The 19993-nt window shown below is 40.9% G+C and overlaps 1 long non-coding RNA gene across 2 annotated transcripts in view; it reads left to right on the forward strand.

Moving 5' to 3' along the window:
* LOC116094204 overlaps positions 1-12750 on the forward strand; it is a 36775-nt gene extending 24025 nt beyond the window's left edge. The window contains exons 1-3 of one of the 2 annotated variants that reach the window (XR_004119994.1): positions 1388-1482; positions 10165-10273; positions 12629-12750. This is a non-coding gene — a long non-coding RNA (uncharacterized LOC116094204). Of the gene's footprint in view, positions 1-1387; positions 1483-10164; positions 10274-12628 lie in introns of those variants that run through there. The other variant, XR_004119995.1, reaches the window with a different exon arrangement.
* Positions 12751-19993: the final 7243 nt, after the last annotated feature.

A 19993-nucleotide genomic window follows, 5' to 3' on the forward strand; every position in this document is an offset into this window, starting at 1 on the left:
GCTGGTAACCTAAAGCTATGGATTCCTGGGATGGCACCATGCAAACACCATGGAGACATCTGACTCAGGACTTAGCACTGATTTATACAGCTTGCTGACTGCCCAGATACCAAGGGCTTCCTCAGTCCAGGGCACATCTGGCTAAGAGTGGTGGTCAAGGCTACTCTACACTCTGCCACTCAGGAAGTAACCCAGCTTTGACTGCCCCTTTGTGCCAGAAAAGACAGACAAATTCCCAGGAGTCCCAGCCCGTACCAGGAACACTGATAGATTCCAGTTTGTCTATCTGTGTTAACTGGTAGCTTTTAATACCATACCTTCAAAGCCTGATTTCTAAGGGTTGTTGGGAGTCCAAAGTCACGCATCATCTCTCTCTGCTCAAGCCGAGACTTCAGGGACCTCAAAAGAGATCCTGTCTCAAGATCTTATGGCCTCCAGGAAGAATCTACCAGGCACAGTTGATTTTAATCTATCCCTCCCCACCTAGAATACATTGTTTATGAAGACATTTATAGGATTGAAATCAGAGTGTATGAACAACTTTCAATCTTGCTTTTTTTTTTCCACTGACCATAGTAAACACCTCTGTGGTTTAATTTTTTTTTTTATGTAAAGTTTTGCTTTTCATGGTGGTAACATTGTCACATAAAAGATAAAAACTAACAACATTTCTCTACTACTGAAAACAGAAGCCACCACCACCCATTCTTCATGCTCCCCTTTCTTTACTGTAGTCAACAAAAGGCAAGCTTAGCTTCACCTGGGAAAAGCAAAGGAAGTGATCATACAGCTAAGTCTCCAAGGATCCTCTCTCTTTGGATCTCACTCCCTCCTGACTTTGACAGACCATTCCCCTAGGAGTGTTTCCTGAATGCCTGGTAACAGAACACAAGGGTGAGGATGAAAACTGAGACTGCACTATACAACAACATAGTTCAGGGGCTTAGAGAGCAAGCCCAGTCTTTTACCTGGGAAGGGTTTTCAGAACTTCCCTTTCACCAGTGACTCTGGTTCTCACCCCAACACTAACTAGATGGGACCTTATACACGCTGAACATTCATTCAGTCACATAAGTGTTTTTACCTGTTAGTGTTCTGGTCTCACTAGAACATCATTTCTCATTCATGCCATTCCTTGAATCATTTTTAATCTTCTTGCCTTTTTTTAAAGATATGATTAAAGGTCAAGAGCTAAAAGTCATACTGAATGGCACTATGACATCTTTATACCGGATTATTTTGGCCACAGTAGGAAATCGGATTCGAAGATTCACCAGAATGCACAAGGACCCAGGTTACTGATGAGTCTGCAGGTATGAGAGACCAAGAGTGAGTCCATGCAGAGACACAAACGGAAGAGCCATGTCCAGAAAGGAAAATAAAGAGCAGAAGAAAAGGAGGAGGAAAAGCCAAGGTAGAAGTGAATTCTGGTGTGGGAGGCCAGAGGCTGAGCAGTAGCTTCATCAAGAGACTAGCTTGCAGGTAACAGGCAAAAAGAATGCCAAGTGTCATGACGGAGGTAAAATCCATAAGAGCCAAGATTTTAAACTCTACTAAATACAAAACAAACAAAAAGACTTTATATATTTATGTTCATTTTAGAAAATACTAGTAGTGATGTATTATTTTGAAGTATACAGTTAAGATGTTTGGAGTTATTTAAAATTTATATTGAGAAAAATGTATTTTCACTATTTCTGTAGATGAGCATCTACATAAGACTCTTAAATTGATTGTTGTTTTATATCAAACAACTTTTATAATACTTATTTTTATTGTTATAATATTTTATAAATTTTAAGGAATATGACAAAAAAGATATTGTATTGTATTGTATTGTATCGTATTGAAGGGGGTCTCTGGGAGGAGTGGGGGTACAAAAGGGAAACAAGAATGTGATTTAATTCTATTTACTTAAAATATGTTTTCAAATGTTAACAAATTCAGATAAATTGAAATCATGTAACTTTTCTTATCATAATGCAATGAAAGTTTGTTTTTTTTTTTTTTTAAAAAAAAGAATGCCAAGCATCTAAGTGGCCACAGCCAATGAAAGAGATCAGAATGGCCTGCTATGGGGGTCTGTGCAACATGAGCCAAGGGTAAACAGACCCCAGAGATTGCCCCCAAGAAGTGCCCTAGTTTATTCTGGAATAGTCAATTTGTAACACTTTTAGAACACAGTGAAAAGTCCCTTTCCTTCCATCTTGTGTTCCAGGAAAGAGCCACTGAGGCATGGCAGACTAATCCCTTCATCCACGGCCAGCATTGGACAAGGGGCACGGGTTCCTCTTACATAAACTCCTAAATAGAAAAAGTTGTGACATTTAGAATATTCACACAGACAGGAGGCAGGCAAGCACATTACTTAAGTACCCAATAAGTAAGTGTTGCCTGAGTAAGGAAAGAAAGGAATTTGTTGGTTTGCTTTGGTAAATGTAGTTATTATTGACATGTTGAAACTTTGCAATGGTGAAAGAGTGAAGAGAGGGGTGTTTGGCAGTTGCTAAGAAAGAAAGCAACAAGTAGACCTGAACTGCTGACTCTAGTTGTCCTCTATTGGGAAGCACAGAACAAAGCATGCTTTGCCCGGAGAGTAGGTCTGTCTGTAAGATGCTTGTGACCCCACTCAGCCCAACACGAGACAGCAGCTTTCTGAGGAAGGACTCTGAACTAGCATGGGCAGTGACTCAGAGGCCAATATCAGGCTCCTGAAATCCAGCACAGGGGTTCTGAGCTAAGCACACAACTACAAAGCACATAGTCTTTAGACTATGGAATAATAAATGTCATATGATACAACAAACGAGGGAGAGGTTTTGGTTTTGTTGTTTGTTTGACAAAACATTTGACAAAAGCTCTAAGAATTGCTTGCCCCAATGTTTACCTTCTTGTAAGAGTCAAGAGTCATGTTGTCACATGAGGAGACCCACAACATTAAAAGCACAGAATGTCAAGCAAGTATGGGTTACTGCGTGTGACGTGCTACCACAAAGAAAGGCCATTTCAAGCACTGCACTCGAGACTGGGAACAACAGGCATTTAAAGATCAAGCTTGCATTCAATTCAGGTCAAAAGAGGATAGCGAGCATCAGAGCTGAGGTTACAGAACATGATGTGATTATGTTGCAGCTTACCCTGCCATGTACAGCCTTCCCAGCTGGCACGGGGCATTCTGAAATTCCCTTCCTCTGGCGTGTGGAACCTTCATCACATGAGCTCCTCATAGGGACATCCCCACAGCATGACCTATTACTCTATGTTCTCATAAAAGTAGAGCATGGTGTGCAATAGAAGCCTTTCCATCAACAGAAGGAAAATTGTACCCCGGGGGGCTACAAGGAATCGAGTGTGGGCAGAAAACAAGGTCTGGTGCGTAGTTAAAGAAAGTCTTGTGCTAAATTCCTCAAACAAATCTTGGTGGTTCTGGCCTAGGTCCCTCTTTCTTTCTGCCAAGAGAAGTAGAAAGAGATAATAAAAAATTAAGCCTGCTAATCCTACCCAGAACTGCCCAAGACTACTTTGGGCTAGGGACACACATGTCAGCCCTCAGAGATGCATATGGGTGCATTTTGTTAATCCCCACCACTGCGTGTCAGGGATAACTGATCTATGACTAAAAATAGTGTGAGGACAGCAATACTAGCCATTTGGGGCTGACCTGAGGACACAGTGGAAAACTTGACAACAGCACAGTAGAAGCATCCTGGCCCAAGGTGCCAGGCTCAAGGGCGAGAGGTCAGGTTCATGTGCTGGGGAAATGTGATTGACAGCTTACCTCCCAGAGTAAGTTTCAGTGGTGGTAATCTTCTAGCACTGTTGGGCACCTTCTGAGTGATGTAGAAAGAGGTAAGCCTGGAGGTCCAATGGTGCAGGTTATGGTTTTTCCCTGGGATGAGTGACATTAAAGAGAGCTATGCAAATCAAATAAAAACAAGTCTGTTCAGTCCACTAACTTTAGTCTCAAGTTTTGTCTCTAGAACTTATAGGAACCAGGATAGCATTTGAGCCCATAAGAGAGGAGGTCCAAGATTTTCTCAGCCACAGGTGGTTCTCTGGATGGAAGAGTGGAAGAGAGAGGGGTAGAAAGAACCCTCAAGGACCTTTACCAGTTTGTCTAAATTAGTTGAATGTAGTTAGTGGTATTGGCTATTTCTGTATCTTAAGAATATGCCTACCACCAAAGATGAACTTTTAGCATGATAGGCCCTTTGAATCCAAGCTATTACCTTGTGTAACATTTACATGCCTACTTTGTGCTGAATACTGTGCAAAACAACCTTCTAAAGACTGCCTTCAAGTCATTAGAGTTATCTCTTTGTTCATCTTGTTCTATGCACATGAGTTTTTGCCTGTGTGTATGTCTACGTACCACTTGTGTGCTTAAAGCTTGCTAAGTCAGAAGAGGGCATCAGATCCCCTAGAACTGGAGTTACAGAAGGTTGTGAGCCACATGAGGGAGCTAAGAACTGACTCCTGGTCCATTGGAAGACCAAAAAGTACATCTGTAACTGCTGAGCCATCTGTCCATCCCTGTTGCAGTGACCCTGCCTAAAGTACATTTAGTAGAAGATATTTTGAAAGAATGTTACCAGACATTCCTTATTTCCAACCGAGTTATGGACATTATTGACAGGGCCCTCATTTAATATCTCAGAATATACAGTTCTGGGTTCTTGAACAAAGTATTCGATAGATATTTCTGTCATTGTACCTTGCCCTTAGTCTCAGGCCATGAGTCTTATAGTGAACTATTACAGCTTACTTTTAAAAAAAAAATCACATTCAGTCAAATTAAAAGCATATATTTCTATTACCAATCAAATATCAAGGGTAGATTATGAGAAAGTGTGGGACTCTGTGCGTGTATGTATGTATGTGTGTGTTTTGTATGTTACATACTTGTTCATATGGGTTTTCTACTGAGAACAACTATCTAGCAATTGTTAAAATAAGTTGGAACTTTGAGGAAATGTCAAAGGTGGAAATACAGATTTAAGGGCCAGTTGTTTGTATTGTAGTGATGTTTGAAATGATGAGAGATTGGAAAGATGAGATCTTAGAGGACAAGAGAAGTCTGCAATTTCCTAATTCTCCCCACTTAGTGCCACATATGAGCTGTCCCCATCACCACTAACACCGTGTTCCCATTTCTAGCAGGTTCCAGCCTCCTCTAGATACTAGGGTCAATTTTGACCATGGGGAAATTTAAGATGCTTTGGGTCCTTTGAAAGATTATATTGAAAGGGACAATGGATCAGCAGTTAAGACCACTTAGAGCAAAAAGTGAACCCAAGTTTGGTGCCTAGCACCCATACCAAACAGTTCCAAACTTCCTGTAATTTCAGCTCCAGAGGTCCCGTCCCTTTTTCTGGCCTCTATGGGAATACATATACATTACACATAGACACACACACACACACACACACACACACACACACACACACACACTTACATTTAAAGTAGACCTTTAAATGTATACTAAAGATCAAACCAGCCAAAATCCTAGCCCATAGTGTAGCAGGAGACATGAAGTCCCACCCCTAGCTCAGGAGCTATTAGATATTGGTTGCTAGGAGAAGAGTCCATTTTCTTTATGAAGGCAGCCCCCTAGGCCACCCGTGCTCCCACAGATTGTCTTGTACACAAGCACATACTGACAGCACTAAGAGGACTCATGGGAGGGGAAACCATAAGAGGGTTAGGGGTGGAGTTACAGGAGAGGGAATGGAGAGCAGATTTGGCACATTATATACATGTATGAAATTTGTAAACAGTAAGAAAGGAATGTATTTATCTCTATAACTGATCTATGGTGTGAGTCAGGACAAGAAAGTGGGTCTCTCTGTCTTGTTTTCCCATATGATCATTCTCCTAGGATATCAGTTCAGTGTTTGTTCAGCCAGGAGGTATCAGCAGTATGTTAACCAGGCAGGGTTTATATAGAGAGATAATACAAGATCAAGAGGAGGCTCATGACCCTAAACAGAAATGAACTCAGAGAACAGCAGGCCATACATAGTAGGAGACTCAAAAACAAGATAAAAGATATAGAAAACCATGGGTGATATTGGTTCTAGAATCATCAGAACTATCTATCATAAGAAAAGGAGCAAAGTACAAATGTAGGAGTGCCTGAAAGCTCCCACAGAAATTTTCTAGTATGGATAAAAATTGGAGAGGCCAGGTATTCTTGTATCTTGTAAAGGGAATATACCTTCAACCATCCTAGAGAGAAAGTGAATATTTCAAATCTCTATAGATATCCATACTCTGGTTATTTTATTTCATCTTTAATTGTTTAGCCTCAAAAGATAAAGGACCTTCATTCAGCATGGAGAGTAATTTCATTGAAGAGATAACAGGAGAAGAAAAAAAGAACAGAAAATGTAACCTATTGCTAAAATAAGAGAAGGTGGTACATGGGATGATATTAAGTATGTCAGGAGTTTCTTCCCTCCCAGGTCTCACCCTCACAGGCTTCCCTCCCAGGTCTCACCCTCACAGCCTCTCCCTGAAGGCTGCTCACATGCACTATCACTCAAATTTAGCCTATACTAAACACTTTTGCAAAAAGACCCATCGCTTCTAGCTTGCTTTATGTTTCTGAAATAAACACCATGAACAAAAGAAGCACACGTGGGAAAGAGTTTATTTCACCTTAGAGCTCATAGTCTATCATTAAGGGAAGCCAGGCAGAACTTCTGGGCAGAAACACATAGAGAAGAGTTTACTTCTCCTTAGAGCTCATAGTCCATCATTAAGGGAAGCTAGGCAGGAGCTCCAGGAGGAACTTAACTAGAAACCTTGGAGGAACACTACTTGCTGGCTTGCTCCCCATGGTTTGCTCAACTTGCTTTCTTATATCACCCATGATTACCTACCCAGGGATAGTACTGCCCACTACAAGTGGAATGAGCCCTCATACATCAATCAACACTCAAAAAATGCCCCCAAAAATATGCCCTCAGGAAATCTGACAGAGGGAAGGCCTCAGTTGATATTCCCTAGTTCCTAGTATGTCTAGATTTATATCCAGTTGACCAAACTATAACACCATCGCATTGTTGTTGGTTTTTTGTTTGTTTGTTTTTTTGTTTTGTTTTGTTTTGTTTTGTTTTTTTGCTTAATTTTTCTCCCTTATACCTCCTAGCATGCTGTAAAATTAGTCTTTTTATCTCAGTGGCAACTTCCACAGAACTGAGAATTTGTGTCTAGTTTTCTTAATAGTTTATCCATGAAGCCTAGAAAACTAATACATAGTAGTTTCTAGTTCTAAGGTTCCTTTGGGGAAAGTTGTAGAATGTTCTGCTCCCTACAGGTCATCTATGATGACAAACAGACTCAAGGTTTTAGACAAGAAGGGCATAGGGGGATGGGGTGAGAGTTACGGCCCACTCATGGTTTGATAACAGGCTGTTCCAAGTTCTTCCTCTAAATCTAAACACACTGTGTCCATATTTATAAAGGCTGGCAAAGGAATGGCTGCTGTTTCCATGAACTGGTCTTGCTTGACTCTTGCCACATCTCTCCCTGAATCACTAAAGCTTTTGTCTATTTTTCCTCTTCCCAACTCTTCGGTTTTCATTGTTCATCTCCCTTCCTAACAGGTGTAGACATCTTCACATCAGTGAGTTTTCTAAAGTAGAGGCACATGTTAATTATGATTTTGAAGCTAAAATTCTGTTTACATCATGACAAGTAAATAAGTAGATACAGTGCCAGGAGAGATGGTTCTGCGTGCAAGTGCATGTGCTGCCCAACCTTCTGACCTAAGTGCAGAATAAGGAGAGAACTGACTTCTACAAGTTTTACTCTGATGAGCATATGGCTTGCTCACAAAAATAAATAAATAAATAAATAAATAAATAAATAAATAAATAAACAAACATTTTTTAAAAAGTTTTGGTGGGGACCTGTTACAATTATGTAGAAAAAGTTCTATTTCCTTTTCCAGGGACATAATCCTCATCCATGGGGAAAAGCCTGGTTGGCTGGCCAACCTTTCCTTTTATGCTTCCTCTTTGGTGTAGAAGAATGAAGAGCTTTGAGATGTGTGCTGGCAGTTTATGTTGGGATGCAGTTGTTCTTGAATGATGAGAAAACCGAAGTATTTATTTTTCTAAAACATGGAGTAGAGTTTGGCTGATCTATCTAATTCCACCATCAAGTGAGCAAAATGGCCAGACCTCACAAGTCAGCCTCTCACTTAAAAACTCAGCCAAGCACTCACGGCCCTTCAAGTTCTCATCACACTGTTGCTGTACAATGATGTCATTTACGCATCTGCGGTCAATTAGATCTCAGCACATTCTAAGTGCAGTGACAGGTTTTATTTCCACGGGTGGCACCAATGATATCCTTCCAAACTCAGTTTACCCATTTCCCTAACACTAATAAAAGACACAGAGGAGCCAAGGGGGCCAGTTTGTACACACAGTGCCTCTGGAAAAGGGGGGCATTTTAAAGCTCTGAACAATGTCAAATTGTGTTTGCCTGTCAACGAAATCAGTCCCAGAAAAAGGCCCATCAGAACATGTCAGCACTCCGTATGAGAGATCTGTCAGCTGCCCAAAATGAAAAGGAAGGATGGAAATTCCTCTAAAAATAGATCTTTACATCTTCTTAGGGGTTTCCATCTGGAAAAGCTCAAAACATTTGACTACTTAATTATATATCTGTAATTATGTTTCTACACTCGGTTCCACTGAAAGGACACCAAAGCCTGCGTGATTCCCTTAGACAGTCCTGAGTGTAATAGGATGATGAAATGGAAGCTGACAGTGAAACTCTGTATTCGTCAGAATTCTCCAGAGGCAAGGAACCCTTAGGATGCAAGTGCATGCATTCATGTGATTTAGCATAAAGAATCGCTTCCCACAGTTTAGGAGGCTGAGAAGCCACATATTGTACTGTAGACCCTAGAATGCCAGAGGTATTTCTCTGACATCCAGAGAGTCTACGTTCCTGTCAAGGGCAGAGCAGGATGAATGCCCTAGCTCTGGCTGTTAGGCAAAGAGCAACATTTCTCTGCCTTCATTTCTTGTTTTATTCAGGCTCTCAGTAGATTAAATAAAACCCAGTGATATAGAAGGGAATTACTTGCTTTACCCAGTCCAACAATCCAAATGTTAATCTCATCCAGAAATATGTTTAGACACACCTAGAAATAGAGTCTAATGTGGGTACCTAATGTAAGAGGAAACTAAGCATCGTAGGCACTTTGTACAATTTTCAATGGAAATTCCCAGACTGACCTATGGGACTTGATCAATCACCTGCGCTAAGGATAGAAAAAATCAACAGGTATATATTTGGAGGGAGTGTTTGTCTATAGACTATTTCCTTTTCAATCCAAATCTAGAGAGAGGGGGGCTCTTGAAGAGATTGATATGACATCTTCCTATGAATGCTAGGAACCTTGGGCTATAATATTTGGCTGTTTGCAGCACAGCTGATGAATACAAATGAGAAAAGACAGATCAAAAGGACTTTGGGTGAGAACAAGGTACATTTCTAGAGTCAGTGCATTTCCTGTGAAACAGATAATAGCAGTGAAGAGTGTGGAATGGGAAGTCAGACTACAGGAAAGCTCCAAGGGGATTTGCTGAATGCTTAAAAGCATTTGAGAATTCAAATGCAGTGCCTGCTGAAGGAACTGCAAGTGAGGGAACCCTTGTGACAGCTGAAGGGGAGCTCATCTGTGAACTCAAAGGAGTGGTGCCCTGATTTAAATGTCTGCCCAGTCCACTAACTGTTGACTCTGGAATACTTCAGATTTTATATTCTCTGATGATAAGATCAACATACCCCAGCATGGGTAACCACTCACAAATTCTCAAAACATGGGGTGCACTGCACAGCCTGCAGGAATCTCAACTGGTTGGGGAGAATCCTTTCAGTGTAGCTCAGGTGGTCTGAGTATCTGTCAGCTAGCTTGGACCTTCTCTATTCCTTCCCCAGCTTGGCTAGTTTGTTTCTTCCAGGTGATCCGTCCTTCTGGGCAGTTGGGGCTTTCCAAGGAGTGTTTTTTAGCAGATTTTTCAGCTTACATGTGCCTGGGAAAGGAGCCTAGCAAGTCTGATTGGTTTCCAAGGCTTCCTGAAGCAATTGAGTTGCTTTCTTCCTAAATTGACTGAGGATGGAATTTTTGCTTTCTTTTAGACTATCTCCTGTGTCTCTAATAATGAACATCCTTTCAAGATGAAGAGTCTTATCTCCGAGGAAACTGGAATATAGCACAAGGAAAAGAGGCAACCTCTATGTGGAAAAGGTAGGGAGACATACTTTCTCCCATGGCTTCCAGAAGAAACAAGGGCCTGCTGACCCACTTCTGCACCTCTAACCCCCCAGAACTGAGATATAATAAATGTGGGTATGCTTGTATCTTTAAGCTACTAACTTGATATTAAGCTGTTATAGCAGTAGTAGGAAGCTAATGCATGAGATTTGCTCATACTCTCATGGAGCGGCAAGGAATAATAGTTCTTCATTACAGGCATAAGAGAAAATAAGAAAAGAGATGCTTTACATCTTTTATTTCATAAATTGTGTTTGTCCAATAAAATGGTTGTATTTTGTCATCTCAGTAGTGTCACAAGAAGTTTATGATCAGCTGTTATGGTACCAACTTTAAATTTAAAAATCTGAACTTCAGAGGTTAAAAAACTTGCCCAAGTTGACCTGATAGAGCAGTCTGCCACATAGGGAACAGTGCATGATGATATATTGGCTGTTCCAAGCACCATCTGCTCCCTGCTACCTCCCTTCTACTAGTCTTCTTATAATGCTCATTTTACATGGATTTGGGAGCTATCAAACACCCTCTGTAGACTCTATACCTTCTCAATATATTATTTACCCTAAGATTTAATGTCTGATTCACTGTTCATCTTTCCTAAATTGATCAGGGTCTCCTTAGCTAAACTCAAGCTCTGACTTCTTGGGACCTCTTGGATTTGTTAGGGGGTTCCTTGGATCAGTTTCTAAAAATCAGCTTGTACAGGTTGTGACCTGGGTCTGCTTCTCTTTACTTTTAATTCCTCTTAGCACTATCATCACCAGTACACTTTTTTAAGCTCTTCTATCTACAGTAATCTTTAACTTCATGGTAACATAGAATGAATGGCAATATTAACAAATCGAAAACAAAAGAGCTTACTGACTGGGAGGGGTTTCAGACCATAATGTAAGGTCAGAATTCTAGGCAGAATCCAATAGAAGGCAGAGGAATGAGTGAGTTCAAGGATATCAAAGAAGCAAGAATGTACAGAGCAAATAAGATGGGGCATCTGCATGGAGAGAGAGCTCTAAGACTTGCAGAGGACCCCTCAAATCCTCAGCTTAGTATAATGTGTGTGTGTGTGTGTGTGTGTGTGTGTGTGTGTGTGTGTACATGTGTGCATTTGTGGAACTCTACCCCAAAAGAGCACAAGAAGTTTAGGAGAAACGATTTGCAGTCCTCCTAGACAAGGCAGAGAAATGATGTATGTCATAAGCACCATGTAGAGTACCCATAAGAGTGCTGTCAAACACTGGTGTTGTCCTTGCATAACAGAGAGCCAAGGGTTGAAAAAGCTCAAACTGTTATCAATTACTGTGTCTAAGGAAAAAGTTCAGGAATATTTATGGGAATATACATATGTTGCGTATCTCATAAGGTAAAATGTACAAGGTCTTACATATATTAAAAATTATCACACAGTTAAGGAAGCAGAAAAAAGTCAGCCCAGAATTCACACAGATGTTAACATTAATAGAAAAAAAAAACCTTTAAGTCAAGTGTTTATTTTCTATTGTTTGGTGGAGTTAGGAAAAACACATTCAAATGACTTAAATTTTAGACATAAAGTATACAATGTGAGAGGAAAAATGCATAGGATGATATAAACATCCCATTACACCCTATTGAAGAATCCGTGACCTAAAGATAGCAGTATTGGTTATCCAGAGGAAACGTAGAGAGTAAACAGACCAAACATAACTAAATAAATAGAACCAGAACGCTAGTGATTTGTGAAACAAGTTGAGTTAGCTTCATCTGTGTATAACTGGAGCACAGGGAAGATGTGGGCGCTGAGGCTTTCCTTCATTTCCTGTTACATTTATTTAGTGTGTGTTTTGTGTGCATTTATGAGTGTGTGTGTGTGTGTGTGTGTGTGTGTGTGTGTGTGTGTGTATACATGGCACCCCATGGTACATATATAAAGATCAGAGGACAACATCTGGAAGCTAGTTCTCTCCTTTCAGCATTGAAGGTAGACCTGGGGATTGAACTCAGGTGGTCAAACCTGGCAGCAATCACCTTTATTCACTGAGATGTCTCTCCAATCCTGAAGTAATGACCTTCATTGTAGTGTGAAAGTTGGATGGTTTGAATGTAAGCTGCTTCCTTTATAGTTATGTCTCAATAAGCTTAAAGGTGATGGAAAATATTTTGAGGCGTATGTCCAAAACCAGCCCCTCTGGCCTCTCCCTGCCCCACGATCTCAGTCATTCCACCCCAATAGTTTTCTTACCAGTTAGGTCACTTATATCTATTAAAAGCTACTTTAGGATAATTCAGACAAGTGTTGATCATACTCTTTTTAATGTGTATGTGTGTGTCTTTGTGTGTATTTGATTGTAGAAGTTTATATGCACCTCCAGAAGAGAGCAACAGATCCTCTAGAACTGGTGTTATAAGAAATTGTGAAGCAGCATGAGGGTGCTGGGAATCAGACTTTGGTTCTCTGCAAGAACAGAAAGTGCTCTTAACCACTGAGGTAATTAAAAATTAAATTATTAATTATTTAAATTATTATATTTCAATATACATTATTAATTTTTATTAAAGGGTTGAAGTATTAAGAAGGTTGAGAAGCATAAATCTAAGAGATTTATTATTAGTAGTAATAGTAGTAGTATTACTATTATTATTATATGTGCATAATGTATATGTCAGTGTGGATGCCATAGTACATGTATGAAAATCAAAGGACAGTTCTGTGAAGTAGGTGTCTCCTTCCACCTTCATAGCAGTTGTAGGGATTGAACTTGGGTCTCCAAGCCTACATGGCAAGTGTCTCTAGCCATCGAGCCAGACCCTCAGTGGGTTTTGTCCATATTTTCCTACAAATCTGCATCTTCTATGATATCAGCAGCACACACGGTGTGGCATTTTAAAAGCAAGTTTTACAGCATTCTATCAGCTGGACTTTGGGTAAACTGTTGCTGGAAGACTTAATGACAGTCTTTTTTGAGGAAACACTTACTCATCAGCTTACTGCTTTGAATTTGGAATCATCTAAAGCTTCAGACGTCCTGTACTTTAGCATAACTGCTTGGAAATCGAGAGGCAATCATATCTTTGTAAGAAACTCAACACCTTCACCTCTTTGTGCCTGTGAACTAAGGATGTTTAAATAAAACACAAAAAGTTGCTTACCAAGTTATTTATATGTAAAAGTCAATTGCTTACCAGCCATACTTGTCTTTATTTCTGATCATATAACCCTTGGTCATATTGAGGTTTGGTCTGTTGCTATGTATTGTAATGCTAAATTCTATACTGGAAAGGTCTAGGCCTATGAGTGAACAAGCTTTTGTTGTGCAAAAGGAAACATGTTCTTGATTTAAAACTATTGGTTAAATAAAATTGATTATAGCCAATTATGGGAGGGATTAGAGGTAGGTGGGTTTGGAGCAACCTGGTTGGAGGAGAGAGCAGAGACCAGGTGGAGAAGGAGAAAGAACAAGAAGAGAGGAGGAAAGTGCCATAAGGGAAGAGGAACCATGAGCACATGGCCTGGAGAAGCAGCAGGCATCTGGGGCACACTGCTGGGGGCAGCCAGGACATCAGTCAGCAGAGTAAACCAGAGGTGACCCCCCAGCAAAGCCAAATAAAATAAGCATGGTCTGAGTCTCATTTATTTATCAGCTAGTTGGGAATAAGCTTAAAGTGGTTCTACTACACGGTCACTGAGCAGTCTGTCAAGATACAGACTTAGTGCAGCCCTGCCTGCTGGCCGTCTCAACCTTCAGCCCCATGTTCTTTTGTTTTTGCAAATAGACCATTGCTAAATGCTGTCTTTCCTCTTCTCCCTGATGCCCATACAATCCAGGGTCAGGAAACCTTGCCTTGGGCTCCCAGAGTGACCCTGGTAGCTTTCACAGGACTCCCATCTCGGTTACCACTGACTGATACAGAAATTAACATATTATATAATTTAAGTCAAGGAGATATGAGGGGGTATTTTTGTTAGAGCTTTGAAAACTATTTTTCCTCTGTCTTCAGAGCAAGCTGAACGAGGGCTTTTTTTCTGCATCTGGGCGTGAGCAGGAAAGTAGATTCAACTGCTACCAACAACCATCCCTTAGCACTGATGGAAACTGCCAGCATGAAGCTGACACAGCCACCTGCACGGCAGAGGGAAGGCTCAGAACCACTGACAGCAGCCCCAGGTCTCTGATGACCCAGCTCCGAGGGCTGTCTTTTTATTTTTTATTGGATATTTCCTTTATTTACATTTCAAATGTTATCCCCTTTCCCAGTTTCCTCCCCCTCCCGGAAATCCCCTATGTCATCCCCCCTCCCTCTGCTTCTATGAGGGTGTTCCTCCATGCACCCACCCACGCCCATGTTCCCATACTGGATTCCCCTACACTGGGGCATCTATTTAGCCTTCATAAGACCAAGAACCTCTCCTCCCATTGATACCTGACAAGTCTATCCTCTGTTACATATGCAGCTGGAGCCATGTGTACTCCTTGGTTGATGGCTTACTCCCTGAGAGCTCGGAGGGGGGGGGGGTGTTCTGGTTGGTTGATATTGTTGTTCTTCCTATGGGGTTGCAAATCCCTTCAACTCCTTCAATCCTTTTTCTAATTCCTCTATTGGGGACCCCACTCTCAGTCCAATGGTTGGCTGCAAGCATCCCGTATACAGTTATGAAACCCAGACACTATTGTGGATGCCAAGAAGTGTATGCTGAAAAGGAGCCTTATATGGCTGTCTCACGGGCTGTCTTCTGTTTGAACTAATGGGAGCTAACGTGTAACGCCCAGGTAGCAGGATTCGTACCTGTGGTGAAGTACAGACTGATAGACCAGAAAACTCTTCTTTTCAGTTGATCAGCATCATTCTCTGCACCAAGTCCCCCCAGTCATTCCTGACACTATCTGTTCCTAATTATCAGTGAGATGAATTAAAACTTACCTGGTGCTTTCTCTGGTTTTTGCAAGATGGAGCTCCAGCAAAACATCTCCACACTGAATTCCACTCTCAGACACTGATCTTGGCTTTACCAGTTCAGTGATCTGCTTCAACAGAGAAATTAGTTGCTAAGGCGATGGCTGGACTCTGCCTCACCAAGCTCTGAATTTGAGTGTGTTTTGACCTTGACTTAAGGAAACCACTGTTTGCGCTACTCTTCAGGTTGCTGTGGCTTTGAGTCTAGTGACCACTACACATTGTGTAGGCAGTAACGTGGAGTGATACAGACTTAGCATTTAAACCCAGAACATTCCAGTTCAACGTCAGCTTTCTGGATAAACAGGAAGGAAACATTTTTTATGATTGAAAGCCTTTTTTTTCTTTTTTGGCTTTTTCATTTCTCTTGCTATCTTTTCTTTTCCTCTCCCTGGTGCTCATATATAAAATATTTACTGAATTTTCTGCTGTGTGTCAAGCATGCCTGAGGTGAAGGAAATTGCTGATTGACTCTTCTCATTCAGACTGTCCCCTATCCCCCAGAGCCCTCCTGGCCTGGAGGACACTCAGACTCCCTTTGTAAAAGCACAGGGTATATGGCTGCAGGGGAGGGGAAGCCAGCCACCCTCCAGTTTTTCTAGGTGTATTTTCAGTCAATGCTTTGATCTTCCTGTTCATGGGATGGCCTCCAAACTCCTTCAAGGCTAACGTTATTTGGGTCTTACTCGCTCTTTTAAAATGGGTTTTATGCATTGGGAGCCCTGCTTCCCTTGTTCTTATGTGCAGCTAGCTTTGAGTTACCTTCCATACATCAAACCTCTCCGTACATTTATCCTGTTCCTGGCCTCAGGCAGCCATGCTTATCCATAACTGCAAGTGTAAAATGGATGACATAACCATCCAGTGGTGTCTATGGGATATTACAGGAGGATTAAGGTATTATCAACAAATCGAGAACTAGTACTGTTTGCTCGGCATGGGAGTGTTTTCAATTAATTTGTAATTAAATAAAGGAAGCAATTTACTGGGTCTTGGAGGAGTCAAGGCTGTGGAGGTTTATCTCATCCGTCTCAGCTGTGCATTCCTTCTGTACCGGCTCATTGTTTAGATCACAGCCATGACACACAATCTGACCTATAGGAGAAACTCAATGAAACATCAATATTTTTCTTCCTTTAACCCATGGTGGTGGTGTGACTTAAGCAATCTGTCTGGAAGAGGCTCCACCACGAGGCAAGCTCTACTTCTCCAGCTTTATGTCTCTTTCAACTGTTCTCGCCAGCAAGTCTGACCATACTAGAAATAATCACACAAGTTTTTTTTTGTCTAGGGTGGAAGATAAGTGGATGCCACTTAACTGTCTGTATACCAAGATTTCTAGGCACTATGTTTTGGTTGCTTCCCATCCATGGTTTGACGTGCTTTATCCCTCCTGATCATCTTGGAAAGTGGGTGCTGTTATCACGTTTTGCTGGAGAAGTGAATGGAGTTTAGGTGATGACTAAGGTGAGATTAATACCTACTTCTGAGTTTCCACCAACACCCCCCAGCCCTGGCCTGCTCACATCGTGAAAAGTGAAGACAAGACTGGTCTTTGTAAACAGCTGGAGAACACCACTGTGACTTCGTGGTAGGCCTTTCTTTGATCCATAAAGTACTAACTGTCATCCAGTTATCTGCAGGAGTTGGCATAGTAAGCAGATACTAAATAATAATGATGATGATGATGATGATGATAACAGCAGAATAAATGCAAGCTTTACGGACAGTGGAGTTTGAGGGAAATTTCTAATTCACTGGTTCTCAACCTGTGGGTCATGAACTCTTTGGGGTCAAATGACCCTTTCACTGGGGTTCCCTTAAGAGCATGGGGAGTAACAGATACATACAGTATGATTTATAACAATAACAAAATTACAGTAGTGAAAGAGGAATGAAATCCTTTTATGGTTGGAGTCACCACAACATAAGAAACAGTATTAAAGGATCACAGCATTAGGAAGGCTGAGAACCACAGCTCTAATCACTTTACATATATTACTCCATTAAAGTGATCATTATAATACCATGAGGCACATGTCTGTCACTATACCCACTTTCTATGTGACAGAGGTGGGGTGAATTTCAGGAAGACACTTGACAAAGAAGCTTGTCTCTTTATCTAAGGACACACTCTGACATTTTTTCCGTGGGATTAGATCTCAAAATTAGAAAGATAGCAGTTGTTTGCAATAGAGATTTACAAAGTGAGATGTTACTGAAAAGTATTACATTTACATCTTTTATTCATAGAAATTTTTTATATTAATTTTTTTTTTAATTTCTACTACTTGCTAAGTTCCTGGTTGATATGGCCCTCCTGCTCAACCTCAATGTCTGTTGGATACTTTTAATATGCAAAAGCTCTAAGGTAAGAATGAGAATGCCACAGATCTTGGCTGAGTGTGATTGTAAACCCCCAGTACACCGTCAGCTGGCTGCAGTTTAATTGGGCTGGCATGTGCAGATTAAAATAGATACATTTATTAATATCTCAAGCAGCTCTTGTGAAGCTAGCAAGTGGTTTAAACAAATGACTCCTACAGAGGCACTAGTATTTTCAGACAAAATCTACAACCAAAGCATGAGTAAAACCCTCTTCACCCCATCACAAGGCTCCTCGATCACATCTAAATCAACCATCACTTAATTCAGAGACAAGTGTAGATGATATTGATTTAGAAGGATTGGTCTACCCCAGTAAGATTTTATATTTCAAAAAATAACTATAAAAGTGCTAGCTATGGGCTGGAAAGAGCTCTCCACAGTTAAGAACACTTGCTGCTCTTCCACAGGACTGGAGTTCAGTTCCCAGGGCTCTTGTTAGACTCACAACCAGCAGCAACTCCAGCTCCAGGAAGGCTGATGCTCTCTTCTGGCCTCTGCAGGGATCTGTGTGCATGAGATCTATATACACTTAGGCACACACAGAAACACATAAAATACAAGCATAAATAAATAATTTTTAAGTTTTAGATATCATTGTAAATTAAATGTATTCACTCATGGGAGGGCATGCTGCTTAACAGGAATTTTAAGGTCCAACCTGACGCTTTTCAGTGGGTCTGTGTTCTCTGACTTTCCACAGACTTCATGCCATAGTAGACAATAAATGTCTCCAAATATTTTGTACATTCCATGTTCATCAGAACCTTTCTTGAGATAAAAACTTTGTTCTTAGTATTTCATCATGCCTGCACTTCCAATTCTTAATTAAATGTTTATTTTTTAATAGAAAAGTGTTGCCAAACAACTACCTAAGTAATTACAGGCTTAAGCCACAGAGCAAATGGTAAGCTCACTACAACAAAAACCATCACACTCTTTTGTTGTTGTTGTTGTTGTTGTATCCTATGGCAAGAGTATATTTTAGGCACACAGCTCTAATACACCAAGCCAATGACTTTTCCTATTCTCACTGCTGCAAGATGACTCTGTCATTGCTAATAGTGTAAGCATCTCTTAATCATAGCCTAGTCCATGCCATCACTGGCAATCAGAGCAGTGCTCGTGCCAACACTGATTGCTGCACCAAGTAGCTACCGAAGACCAGAACAGTAAAGATCAGTATAATTTACAAATGTTCACCCTGAGGCTCCTCTGGGAAAGGGGTGTTAGTAAAATCACTCCCAGAAGAATCAGGAAAGCGAAGTCCTATCAGACATTACCATGTTCTTCAGACTTTATCAAGTCTTTTATGTTCGGGTCCTGTCCTTTGAATGTGAGCCATGTCCCATAACCCACAGGTTCAGACACTGTGGTCCCCAGTTTTTGGTGCTCTTTGGAAGAGTTGGGGACCTCTTAAGAAGTGGAGTCTCTTAGGAAGAAGTGAGTCTCTGGGGTGTACCTGGATGCTTTACAGTTCCACCCACTTCATATTGACCGTTTTATTGGGTGCAGATGCAATATGACACCCCAGCCTCCTGCTTCTTCCCACTGCTGCAATGAACTATTTCCTTCTGCAACTGAAGGTGAACTAAACCCTTTCTCCCTTAGGTTGCTTGTGTTGGAGTGTCATTTCGCAGCATTAAGAAATTATCTAAGATACCAGACTTCTAACATGCTCATAAATGAGACCAACTATGGCAGATTCTGGAAATAAAAAAAAACAAACAAAAAAAAACAAAAAACAAAAAAAAACCAGAAAATTCCCTGACCTAACCCCACCTGACTTCATAAAATAATAATACATCATTGAAAGTAGGCAGACTAACCTAATTCCCATTCTCTAAATATACCCTGAGCTGAGATGTCTCCACGTATTTATTATTATCATGCTGTTTGTAATGACTAAATTTTGGGGTTTTTAGAATGCAGGTAGAATTCTGAACATGTTTGACTTTTAAAGCCAAGCAACAAGCTCTTCCCTCTAACTCCCACAGTGTTGTACACTATTTGCACCCTTACAGTTTCACCTTCTTTGTGGCTATTTATTCTGCTTATCCTGAAGTCATCTGTCTACACTCCCTAACTTTCCCTGTCAAACAACACCTAACTCACAGTGGGGATCCAATGCATAAATGGATGACCTCAAGTTGTCTGGAGACCTCCCTTTACCAAAGTGGTGTTAAAAGCTGATTAAAGCTGATGTTTTAAATTATTATTATTGAAAGAGATATCTAAGCTGCAGTGCATCTTTTTCTGCAGCTGCTTGTATGTAGAACTACAATCTGCAGCTGGGGACAGCTGTGCCAGTTGGGAATAGGCTGAGATCTAGCTACATCTGCAGACTGAAAACACCCAGGCAAGGGAGAGGCTTCTCTG

Source organism: Mastomys coucha, unplaced genomic scaffold, assembly GCF_008632895.1.
Source record: "Mastomys coucha isolate ucsf_1 unplaced genomic scaffold, UCSF_Mcou_1 pScaffold16, whole genome shotgun sequence".
Classification (NCBI taxonomy): domain Eukaryota; kingdom Metazoa; phylum Chordata; class Mammalia; order Rodentia; family Muridae; genus Mastomys; species Mastomys coucha.